This window comes from Babylonia areolata, chromosome 30 (genome assembly GCF_041734735.1).
Source record: "Babylonia areolata isolate BAREFJ2019XMU chromosome 30, ASM4173473v1, whole genome shotgun sequence".
Lineage (NCBI taxonomy): Eukaryota > Metazoa > Mollusca > Gastropoda > Neogastropoda > Buccinidae > Babylonia > Babylonia areolata.
In genome coordinates, this window is record NC_134905.1 from 18795566 (window position 1) to 18808065 (window position 12500).

Here is a 12500-nt window from a genome sequence, read left to right on the forward strand (position 1 = left end):
ACAACTGGAGAGACAGTTTCCAAACAAACTTCCAGCTGTTGGGTTTACCACCAGTTCCCCAGTAAGCTTGAGAACACGTCTTCCTCCACTGTTCTTAAAAAAAAAAAAATAATAAAAAAAAAATAAAAATGTGGATAGCGCATGCCTTCTTTGAGCCCTTTTGCTAACTGAAGCCAGCGGAAGTGTTCAATCAGCCATTTTGTTACTCGTGTCATTATGGTGTGTAACTTCATTTATGTAGCCCAGCGCTCAGCTGGTTACGATGACTGCTTCACGGCAAGCTTTCACTTGCTCGCGGCGTTAGTTAAGCTGACATTCCTGTGTGTGCCTCCATAGCAAGTTTCCGCTATGTGCCACTGCAGTGTTTTCCTGTAATAAATTTGGTACATAAACCATTGGCAGATATCAATCAAGACACAATATTTGACATATCGTGGGCGCAAACATAACACGATTTCATCGAAGATGCACGTTTACAGTTCAGAAACGACAATCAGTCAGCAAACGACTTCTCAGCGGACTGACGGCCGGATACGAGAAACAATATGGCGTCCAGTTGGCTTCAGCTTTCCTGGCCAATGAGCTATCCATGTATTTTTAAAGCAGTGGTCTTCCTCCTATCCATCTCGCACTGTTTGCCTGAGTATTGACGATCGAAATGAAGACAAAATCCTGGCTACTTTATAGAACTGAAGATAAAATCCTGGTCTCTATAGAAGAATTGAACACAAAATCCTGGCCACTTTACATAGAATTGAACACAAAATCCCGACCACTTTATATAGAATTGTAGACTAAATCTTGGCCACCCATTATAGAACTGAAGACAAAATCCTGGCCCCTTTATACATAACTGAAGACAAATTCCTGGCCACTTTATAGAATTGATGACAAACTGATGACAAAATCCTAGCCATTTCTGGCCACTTTATAGAACTGAAGACAAAATATCATGGCCACTTTGTAGAACTGTACAGTATGTATGGTAAGGTCTGTGCCTGTTTGGCCATTTTGTATGCACGTGAATGAAGATATGCATACACGCTCAGCAATTGCTGTCTGTGTGTGCAAAACATTGTTTGGGACATATCTTTGTTCTCTGTGTTGTTTACTTTTTGTTCTTCGAAACTGTGAACTGCCATGTCATTAAGGCGTTTCTGCAAATGATGTTAAAGGATTTCCGTCTTGGGGAAAAAAAAAGAAAAAAAAAGAGGGTGTGTGTGAGTGTGTAGGGGGAGGGGGAGGACACATCTCCTACTAGCCAGACCAAAAACTAAACTAATCGTCAGCAGTAGTACATGAACCATGTGGACTCTATGGACATCAACGCAAGGTTGGGTCACACCATCCATTTTGTGGAATCCGTGGATATCAACGTAAAGTTGGGTCATACCACCCATTTTGTGGACTCCATAGATATCAACGTAAGGTTGGGTCATACCACCCATTTTGTGGACTCCGTGGATATCAACGTAAGGTTGGGTCATACCACCCATTTTGTGGACTCCATAGATATCAACGTAAGGTTGGGTCATACTGCCCATTCTGTGGACTCCATAGATATCAACGTAAGGTTGGGTCATACCACCCACTTTGTGGACTCCATAGATATCAACGTAAGGTTGGGTCATACCGCCCATTTTGTGGACTCCATAGATATCAACGTAAGGTTGGGTCATACCACCCATTTTGTGTTAACTCCGTGGATATCAACGTAAGTTTGGGTCACACCACCCATTTTGTGTGAACTCCGTGGATATCAACGTAAAGTTGGGTCATACCACCCATTTTGTGGAACCAGTGGATATCATCGTACGTACGTAAGGTTGGGTCACACCACCCATTTTCTCACCCGGTGTCAGTTGGCTTAACCGATCGAAATGTGCTGTGCATAATTCACACTGCTCGGTTCCGAGGTGGTCCAACCACTAATGAAGAGGGAGTGTCGACGACAGGAAACCGCTGTTTACACCTTGTTCCAACCCAACGTCGGTAGGGCACAGGAGTTTGACTGGAGCTTTGGTTTGGGGGCGGGAGGGGGTGCGGGGGCGTGGGGGGGTGTGTGTGTCTGTGTGTGTGTGTTAGGGGAGTGGGGGGATTTCTGCCGACAAATTCTTCTCCTTCTTCTTCGTTCGTGGGCTGCAACTCCCACGTTCATTCGTAAGTACGCGAGTGGGCTTTTACGTGTATGACCGTTTTTACCCCGCCATGAAGGCAGCCATACTCCGATCCACTTTCAGGGGGTGTACGTACATGCTGGGTATGTTCTTGTTTCCATAACCCACCGAACGCTGACATGCTGACAAATGAATGTCTGTGGTTGTTTCTACTGTGTGACACAAACACTTATTATTACTCTGTTCATCTATGTTGATTAGTCGTCGTTTATTTCTCTATTGAATGGTTGATTGATTCTGATCGATTGAGTGTCTGATTGACTGCCTTTGTTTCTTCTAGTCATTCATGTACGTCTTGACTGTGACTGATTGATTGAGACTGATTGACTGGTTGCGCTTTTTTTCTATCGTGATTCATGTTTGGATTTATTCATCGATTATTTGTTGTTGTTGGTTTTTTTCATTCATTTATTCGTTCATTCATTTAGTCATCTATTTACACATTTATCTGTTCATGATTTATTAGTTATTCATTCATTCATCCATTTATCTATTTATTCATTGTTATTTTTCTTTAGTCATTCACGTATTCTCTTGTTATTGATGGATTGAGAACGATCAATTTACCGATTGTGCTTTTTGTTCTAAAATCATTCGTGTATGTAATTATTTGTTTGTTTGTTGTTGTTGTTTTTCATATATTTATCTATTTATTTGTTCGCCTATTTATTTAATTATTTATCTATTTATTTGTTCGTCTATTTATTTAGTTATTTATCTATCTATTTATTCATTCATTCAGTTAGTTAGTTAGTTAGTCGTGCATGGCTAATTTCCACTGAAGCAGCGATCAACTGCTTGCGCGTCGGAGTGACTGATTATCTGCGCGTGTGTTGGGGAGGGGGATGGGGGGGTGGGGTGGGGGTCTGGGGGTGAGGGTTGGGAGTGGTCATGAGACTGACTGCTGTACAACACCCGTTTGTTCATATTGATTTTCAAACTGCATTGTACTGTCAGTGTGTGTGGTTTCTGACTGTACACCTATTTGTAATTATTGATTTTCAAACTGCATTGTACTGTCAGTGTGTGTGTGTGTGGTTTCTGAGTGAATCTCAATAGTTAATGTGTTGTCAGAATGAGGGTGGAGCTGGGTGGGGGTGGGGGTGGGGGTGGGGGGGCGGGGCGGGGGAGGGGGGGGGTTGAAGGGAGGAAGAGAGTGATGGGAAGGAAGGTTCTCAGAGAGAGAGAGAAAGGGGGAGGGAGGGAAGGGGAGGGAAAGAGAGAGGCGAGGGGTGGGGGGTGGAGGGAGGAGAGAGGGAGAGAAAGTGAGAGCGTGAGAGAGAGTGAGTGAGAGTGAGAGAGAGAGAGGGGGGGAGGAGACAGAGTGAGAGAGAGAGGGGGGGGCAGAGTGAGAGAGAGGGTGATAGTGAATGAGAGAGAGCGGGGGGGGGGGGGAGACAGAGTGAGAGAGAGGGTGATAGAGAGTGAGAGAGAGAGAGAGAGCGGGGGGGAGACAGAGTGAGAGAGAGGGTGATAGAGAGTGAGTGAGAGAGAGAGAGCGGGGGGGAGACAGAGTGAGAGAGAGGGTGATAGAGAGTGAGTGAGCCAGAGTGAGAGAGAGGGTGATAGAGAGTGAGTGAGAGAAAGAGTGGGGGAGAGAGTGATTGAGTGAGAAAGAGAGTGATAGAGGGTGAGTGAGAGAGAGGGGGAAGACAGAGAAACTGAAACTGAAAAATGTTTTAATGCCATTGACATTACAGTCCTACTGGCATGGGACACCTCAGAATACTCGTTTAACAACATAAAAAACAAACGAAACAAAAACAGCATGTATACATGAATCAAAGTCGCAGCAACAACCCTGCAAAGAAAATCACAAGGTGAAAGACAATAAAATTTAAAAAAAATTTTAAACCACTTGTGTCGAAAACGCTTTCACCTACCCACGGCGTGCTCAACCGAAAAGAAAAGTATGAAAAAAAGAAAAGTAAACCTAAGCATATTCAGTTAATTTGCACTTTCTCCGTGTATATTAGAAAATGATACAAGTGTCGGCTTCTTTGAGTCGACCATCCAACCGAAACGCTATGACAGTTAAAACTTTAGTGTGATTATTTCTTAACTTTCGAGACTGCAGTTCTTCTGTTGTGTATGCTTTTACAAGTCAGAGCAATTCTTGCTACGAAAGTGCCAATCAAGGGCGATACATTTAGCAAGTGACCGAATTATCTTTACATTATCTGACAAAAGGAGATGGATGATGTCCCTTCAAACTGAAACACGTTCTTTTAAAACTTCACATTTTTTACGGATATCATTGTAGGCGTTACACACAAAAAGAAAATGAATTTCGTCTTCTGTCTGTGCCTCACACATAGGGCATGGGGGTCGAATGGATGTGTCAATGGAGTACCATCTTTTACTTAGCTTGAACCGAGCAAGACTAAGTCTGTGCCATTTATTGTTTACAGAACTGAAATATATCTTTCCGTCTCAAATATGCTCTTGAATGAAAGAAACCAGCTATATTTTTCAGAATCTTCTAAATCAGAATGCCAATCCTGTTTGTATGAAGAAATAAGTCTATCTTTAAATTCAGACAAGAATATTTTCACATCACTAACTCCTTAACACATCCAAACGATCCCGAAACCATGAACATTCAAAACATTCTGCACATAGTATGCCCAGTTATGCTTTCCAGATTCAAGTTGATTTAACATCATGTTGTACGCTTGTCTGCATATTCTTTCAGATGGAAGCCGTGTTAGCCTAAGCCAGTATTTAATGCATTTAATGCAAGTTGTAATAAACAAAGGGTAACGACCAACTTCACCATAAATCATTTTATTTGATGAATGCAGTGGTACTGAAAGAAAACGTTTTATGGCATATGTGTGTACTTTTCCCATTTCACTATTGTTACATAAACCCCATACTTCTCCCCCATATGACAACACTTGGTACAACCTGTGAATCAAATAGTTTCCAAAATATGGAAAAGTCAATGCAGTTTAGTTTCTTTAAGGATTTTATCATTTCTATTGTTCCTTCCCCCCCCCCCCTTTTTTTTTCTATAGGATTCTACCCATGTGCTCTGAAGACTCAGCTTTGTGGTGAATAAAAGACCTAAATATTTGTAAGAGTTTGAAACATTAATCTCATTGTTGCCATAAAAACATCTTTCATGCACTGAAAGATGTCCTCCTTTACGAAAAACCATGACATTTGTTTTGTCCAGATTTACAGAAAGATCCAATCTGTCAGCTTCCTTCTTTAAAGCATTTATTTGGTTTTGTAAGCCGACTACAGTGTCCGACAAAAGAATGGTGTCATCAGCAAATAAAAGCAAAAATAATTATCTCAACAGCACCAGGGATTAGTAGAATACCATGTCTTCCCTTTTGCCTTGGGCAACCTCCTTAGCAAGTTCATTTATGAAAAATGAAAACAGTAAAGGGCTAAGCAAACACCCTTCCTTCACTCCACGCGGACATTCAAACACTTCAGAATATACACATCTGCACCTCACACGAGCAAGCACTGAGTCATACACTTTTAAGTGCCATGTATAATTTTATAGTTTACCATTTACACCCTCTCTATGCAGTATACTCCACAGCAAGTTCCTGTTGACAGAGAGAGAGAGTGATAGAGAGTGAGTGAGAGAGAGTGATAGAGAGTGAGAGATAGAGGGATAGAGAGTGATAGATGTGAGTGAGAGAGTGATAGAGAGTGAGAGAGAGGGGGTGAGAGAGAGAGAGAGTGAGAGAGAGAGATTGATAGAGTGAGTGAGAGAGTGAGAGAGAGAGAGACTGACAGACAGACAGGCAGACAGACACAGGGAGACAACAGAGACAGAGAGACGGAGACGGACACACATAGACAGACAGACAGACAGACAGAAACAGAGAAACGGGAACAGAGATAGAGAGTGACAAACACAGAGTGAGTAATGCAGAGGCATACAGACAGACAGCAGAGAGAGAGAGTGTGTGTGTGTGTGTGTGAGAGAGAGAGAGAGAGAGAGAGAGAGAGACAGACAGAGACAGAGAAAGAGAGACAGAGAAAGAGACAGACAGACAGACAGAGATTCAGATTCAGATGGTTTATTCATTTTAGGCCCAGGCCCCTCATGAAGGGAAACATGAACAGACAATAATCATATCATTTTTAGACATAAGGATCAAAACAATGCAGCTATAGATATATCAGGTTAATCAGAGAGAGAGAGAGAGAGAGAGTGAGTGAAAATGACAGAGAGAGAGAGAGAGAGAGAGAGAGAGAGAGAGAGAGAGAGAGAGAGAAAACGACACAGAGAGAGAGAGAACACTGAACACAGAAACGTTTAATGCCATTAGCTGTAAAGCTCTAGGAACAAATGAGAACAAAACTGGTGCAAAACAGATAAAATGGAACAGAAATGGGAAAAACCTAACTGAAGCAGAATAAACTACTAAGGGATAAGCGACACTTTGGTATTTTGTCATTAGCTTTAAAAAAAAGTCCATGTGGCAGGAAGGTTTACTGTGCCTTCTTTTTTCCCCAGTTGTTCGTCTCCAAGGTTTAGAAAGACAGAGAGAGAGAGAGAGAAAGAAAGAACGAGAGAGAGAGAGAGAGAGAGAGAGAGAGAGAGAGAGAAAGAACGAGAGAGAAAGAGAAAGAAAGAAAGAAAGAACGAGAGAGAGAGAGAACGAGAGAGAGAGAGAGAGAACGAGAGAGAGAGAAAGAAAGAAAGAACGAGAGAGAGAGAGAGAGAACGTGAGAGAGAGAGAGAGAGAGAGAGAGAGAAAGAAAGAAAGGAAGAAAGAGAGAGAGAGAGACAGAACGAGAGAGAGAGAGATGAAAAAAACAAGAGAGAGACAGAAAGAAAGAAAGAAAGAACGACACAGAGAGAGAGAGAACGACAGAGAGAGAGAGAGAGAGAGAGAGAGAGAGAGAGAGAGAGAGAGAGAGAGAGAGAGAACGACAGAGAGAGAGAGAACGACAGAGAGAGAAAGAAAGAAAGAAAGAAAGAACGAGAGAGAGAACGAGAGAGAGAGAGACAGAGAGAGAGAGAATAATACAAGCTTTGTTACAATGTCTTTCGTCTCACTGAGCTCTCTCCTCCCACCCCCATCTCCCCACCACCCTCTTCCTTTCCTCTGCACCCTTCCCCCACCTCCCTCTCCCTCCCCCACCGCCCCCGCTTTTCCTCCTCCCTCTCCACCCCCCTCCTCCACCCCGAACGTGTAACAACCATGACAACGTGCACTGTGTAATTCTTTTTTTTTTTTTCTTCTTCCTTTTTTTTTGGGGGGGGGGGGGGCTTGGGGGGGGGGGGTCCCCGTGTCTGGTGTGTCAACTCACACAGCAGACATGCCTGTCTCAAGGTTGACTTTTTTTCTTTTTTTTAATTGCGTATATGCATTTTTCTTTATTCCATTTCCGTTTGGGTTTGGTTTTTTTGTTTTGTTTTGTTGTTGTTTTTTTTGTCTGGTGTGTCAACTCTCACAGCAGACAGACATGCCTGTCTCAAGGTAGGCATACTTTTTTTTCTTCTTCTTCTTCTTTTTTTTATTTAATTAATTTTTGTATAATGTATATAGGCATTTTACCTTTATTCCCTTTTAGCTTCTGACAGCTGATACGAGCTTTTACACTATCTGCACGGGGGAAAAAAAAGTAACAGAAGTGAAGTTGCTGAGTGCATGACTGATCATGACGGAAGCCTCGTGTTTTCACTCTCTCTCTCTTCTTCTTCTTCTTTTTTGAGGGGGGGGGGGGGGGGGGGCAGCAGGCGGGGCGGGGGGAGGATGTGGAGGGTCTTTTTTTACGTTACATGATAAAAACAGAAATACTGACAACTCAGAATCCAGAATGGTTCAATTGTATAGACTACTGGCCCATTACTATATGAATGAGAATTATTTTATTATGCACGAAATGAAAATTTCTTAGATACGATTATGATCGCTTTTTATACTATAATTGTCAATACAGCTTTGTCCTAAAGTCCAATGCTTTTCTACACACAATACTGCTAAATCTTTTTATTAATTTTTTTTCTTTTCTTTTCTTTTCTTTTTCTCTCTCTCTCTCTCTCTTTTTTTTTTTTTTTTTTTTCTTCAGAATATCCATTCGTGTTTGACATTAGAAGAGTGAATCTGAATGATACTATTATGATCGCTTTTTATATTGCCAATACAGCTTTTTCATAAGTCCAATGCTTTCTACACAAATATTGCAAAATCTATTTTTCCTTTTCTTTCTTTCTTTCTTCTTTTTTTTGTCAAATATTCATTCGTGTTTGACACTATTAGAAGAGTGAATATGAACAATGACGGTTGACGATAGAATCTATAATTTGGAATTCGTTCATCTGTTAGGGGTTTCTATTTAGATTGTTGTGGTGGGCAGGGGAGAAGAGAGGGAGGGGGGGATTAGGAGGGGTGGGGGGGGTTGCACCTCCGATTCGCCTATTCCCGTTTCGCCTACTCTTTGATCGTACCGCCACTCTCAATGGCCTTTTGAGAGTTGGACTCTGTGTTCCGTTTTGCCTACCCACCAATCCCGTTTTGCCTACACGTCAGTCCAGTTTTGCCTACCCACCAACCAGTCCAGTTTTGCCTATCCACCAGTCCAGTTTTGCTTGCCCATCTCTCTCTCTCTCTCTCTCTCTCTCTCTCTTTCACGCACACACACACACACACACACACACACTGATGTTTGTACACAGATACACAGATAACACTGTCAGCTTCCACGAACGTTGACCATTGTCTTCGGGCGAATTGTTGTGAGACACTTTCACCCAGATCTTTCGCTCACACACACACACACACACACCACACACACACACACACACACACACACACACACACTGATGTTTGTACACAGATAACACTGTCAGCTTCCACAAACGCTGACCATTGTCTTCGGGCGAAATGTCGTGAGACACTTTCACCCAGATCATTCTGTCAACATTGAAACTGGTCCAGTGATGGATAAAGAGGGCTTTCGAAATGTTGCTCTACATCACAAAGGCATGTGTGTGTGTGTGTGTGTGTGTGTGTGTGTGTGTGTGTGTGTGTGTGTGTGTGTGTGTGTGTGTGTGTGTGTGTGTGTGTGTGTGTGTGTACCTTGGTCACTTTCCTTCTTAAACCTTCACAGATGAGTTTCAGTTTCAGTAGCTCAAGGAGGCGTCACTGCGTTCGGACAAATCCATATACGCTACACCACATCTGCCAAGTAGATGCCTGACCAGCAGCATAACCCAACGCGCTTTGTCAGGCCTTGAGAAAAAAATAATAATAATAAATAAATAATAATGATAAAATTTAAAAATAAATAAATAAATAATAATAATGAAAATAAAATAAATAAATAGATACATATATAAATAAAATAAATAAGATAACAATGATGATAAATATGCATGTAAAAAAAAAAAAAAATAAAAAAAAGTCTGGGGTACCTGGTTGCAATGCCACAGAACCCACATGATGAACTGAACACACGTTTTCTTGGTGTTAAACAGAAGAGTCAGAAGTGTGAACACACAAAGTACAAATTCTGCATTATTCAACAACAAAAATAACTTTTTTTGAGACAGACATAAAAGTAGTGACCGAACAAAGCAATGCTCACAGTGAAAACTGCATCATTCGCAACAAAAATAACTTTGAGACAGACATAAATGTGGAGACCGAACAAAGCATTGCTCACATTGAAAAACTGCATCATTCACAACAAAGATAACTTTGGGACAGACAGAAAAGCAGTGTCCGAACAAAGCATAGCTCAAAAATAGAGGAATTATCAAAATTCGATGTGTTCACAAAACCGTAGCAATTTTTTGAAGATCGCATGAAGAAGTTTGGAAAGATACCTGACGATACATTGTACATATTTCACGGAGATTGTTTCAAAAGAGAGGGATCACTGGAGTCGAGTTTTGCAATTAACTCTGAACTGTCGTCTGCTCTTTGTGCTGGCCACATCGTTCGCATCCGCCTAAGAGTAGAACTGATGGGGTTCTTTTTTTTTCTTATCTTTTTTTTTTCCTTAATTAAACCGCAAATGACGTTATGTGAGACAGGTAATTATGGGCAGAAAAACTGACCAAACTATATACAGCAGATGCTGTGATAAAAAATTTTAAAAAATCCCTCTGCTGATGTTACTAAAAGTGGGGTGTATGGACACATGAATCATGGTTACTGATGATTTCTTATATTTCTCGTATTTCTGATAATTTCTTGTATTTTGCCAGGGACAAGCTTTTTGTTGCCGTGGGTTCTTTTACGTGCGCTAAGTGCATGCTGCACATGGGACCTCGGATTATCGTCTCATCCGAATGACTAGCGTCCAGGCCACGACTCAAGGTCCAGTGGAGGTGTCGAAAATACGGGCGGCTGAACCGTGATTCGAACCAATGCGTTTAGATGCTCTCGCTTCCCACGCGGACGCGTTGCCTCTAGGCCATCACTCCATGTCTTGTTTACCAGATGAAAAGTGTTTTATGGTGACGCGACAATGGAAAACTGTGGAGTCTGAGGCATAAATAAAAAATAAAAGAAAGTCTGAGGTCATTACTGACAGTAGAAAGCTGAGCAGCACTATGATATGAAGCTCTACGAACCTAATCTTCGTCAAACAGAACACTTCACTAATAACAACATACCATTTTTTATTGATAGCACAGTTTCGTGAAAGTACGAAATGTGATTCTTTTTTTCTTTTCTTTTTCTTTTTTTTTTTTTTTTTTTTTTCTTCTTTCTTTCTTTCTTTTTTTTTTCTAAATTATTAACCATACGCGGGTATATCCATACCTTAATTCATTTTTCGACAGACAGGTATATTTGGATATCAAACGTTTGGAAAGACATAATGACCCCCCCCCCCCCAAACCCCCCCCTCCCCCAACTTCCCCCGAACCAACTCCTCATCCCCATCCCCCTCCCCACCCCCACACCCCCTAAACCGGGATAAGGGAGGATGGGAGTTACAGTCACGTGAAGGACTATCACTGATAAAGTTCCACTGAACAATAAACATCACCCTTTATCACACACACACACACACACACACACACACAGAGTAGGACATGGAGGTGGGGTGGCAGAATGGTGAGTTGGTGGACAGAGGGGGGGGAATACAGTAGATGGAGGGTACGAAATCAGCGGTGAATATTTGAAATAACTATTCAACCCAGAGAGTCTACAGCTTCAGCAGTCTTCCGCCCTGTTATATCGATGGCGAAAAATACAGGAAATATATTGAATTCATTCAGTTTCTTCTTATTTTTCTTCTTCTTTTATTTTGCTGATGTAACACACACACACACACACACACACACACACACACACACACACACACACTCACACACACACATTACAAAACAAGCAAACAAAGACATACGTACATATCAGTTCACACCCACACACTCACACACGCACATACACAGACGCACTTACTGTTCATTTACTAGCACGATCACACATACATTCAATTTTTCATTCATCCAGTTACTATTCTTATTCGTCGTTCTTATTATTCTGTTTTATTTCATTTTATTTTCTTTGTTTCTATGTATTGTGTGGTTCTTTATTTTTTTATGTTTTGTCTCGTTAAATGGGCAGAATTGTAAAAAGGCCTTTACTGCGCCTAATTCTTTACCCATTAAAGATTCAATCAAAAATTCAATCAGTTGTTGTTGTTGTTGTTGTTGTTGTTGTTGTTGTTGTTGTTGTTGTTGTTCTTCTTCTTCTTCTTCTTCTTCTTCTTCTTCTTCTTCTTCTTCTTCTTCTTCTTCTTCTTCTTCTCTAAACTGGCAACAGCTTGAAATACTGAAGAAGAAAGTTCCCTCTGCTTGCAGTTTCTGCCTATTATGTATGAACATGGAAACCGTTTTAATGTCGGAAACAAGGTGTTTGACGCCTGCGCATTTCTCGGGCGCTGTGTTGAATAATTAATTAAAGTAAATGACTTAGGGGCCTAAAGTGAAACAGAAGTCGTTGATTTGAACTGAACAACACTGAGAGACAGCACTGTGTCGCATCACACAACACTGAATGATTAACAGCGGTCTTTCATTAATCAATATCATTATGTTCGGTGAATTCATCAACATATATATATGGGCATACACGCTTCATCTTGTATTTATTTACACAAAATGATATACTAAAAAAAAAAATAAAAAAAAAAATTTTAATCTAAACACGCAATAATAACAAGAACAAGAACAACACACACACACACACACACACACACACACACACGTAGCCACGATATACAAAGAGAGAGAGAGAGAGAGACAAGACAAGAAGAAAAAAACAGAACGCACATACTCTCTCTCTCTGTCTGTCTGTCTGTCTGTCTCTTACGCACACTTACACC

General features: G+C 41.2%; 1 protein-coding gene across 1 annotated transcript in view; it reads right to left on the bottom strand.

Annotated features, from left to right (window-relative positions):
• LOC143275475 (uncharacterized) overlaps positions 1 to 12500 on the bottom strand; it is a 22274-nt gene that overhangs the window by 9432 nt on the left and 342 nt on the right. The window lies entirely within an intron of this gene.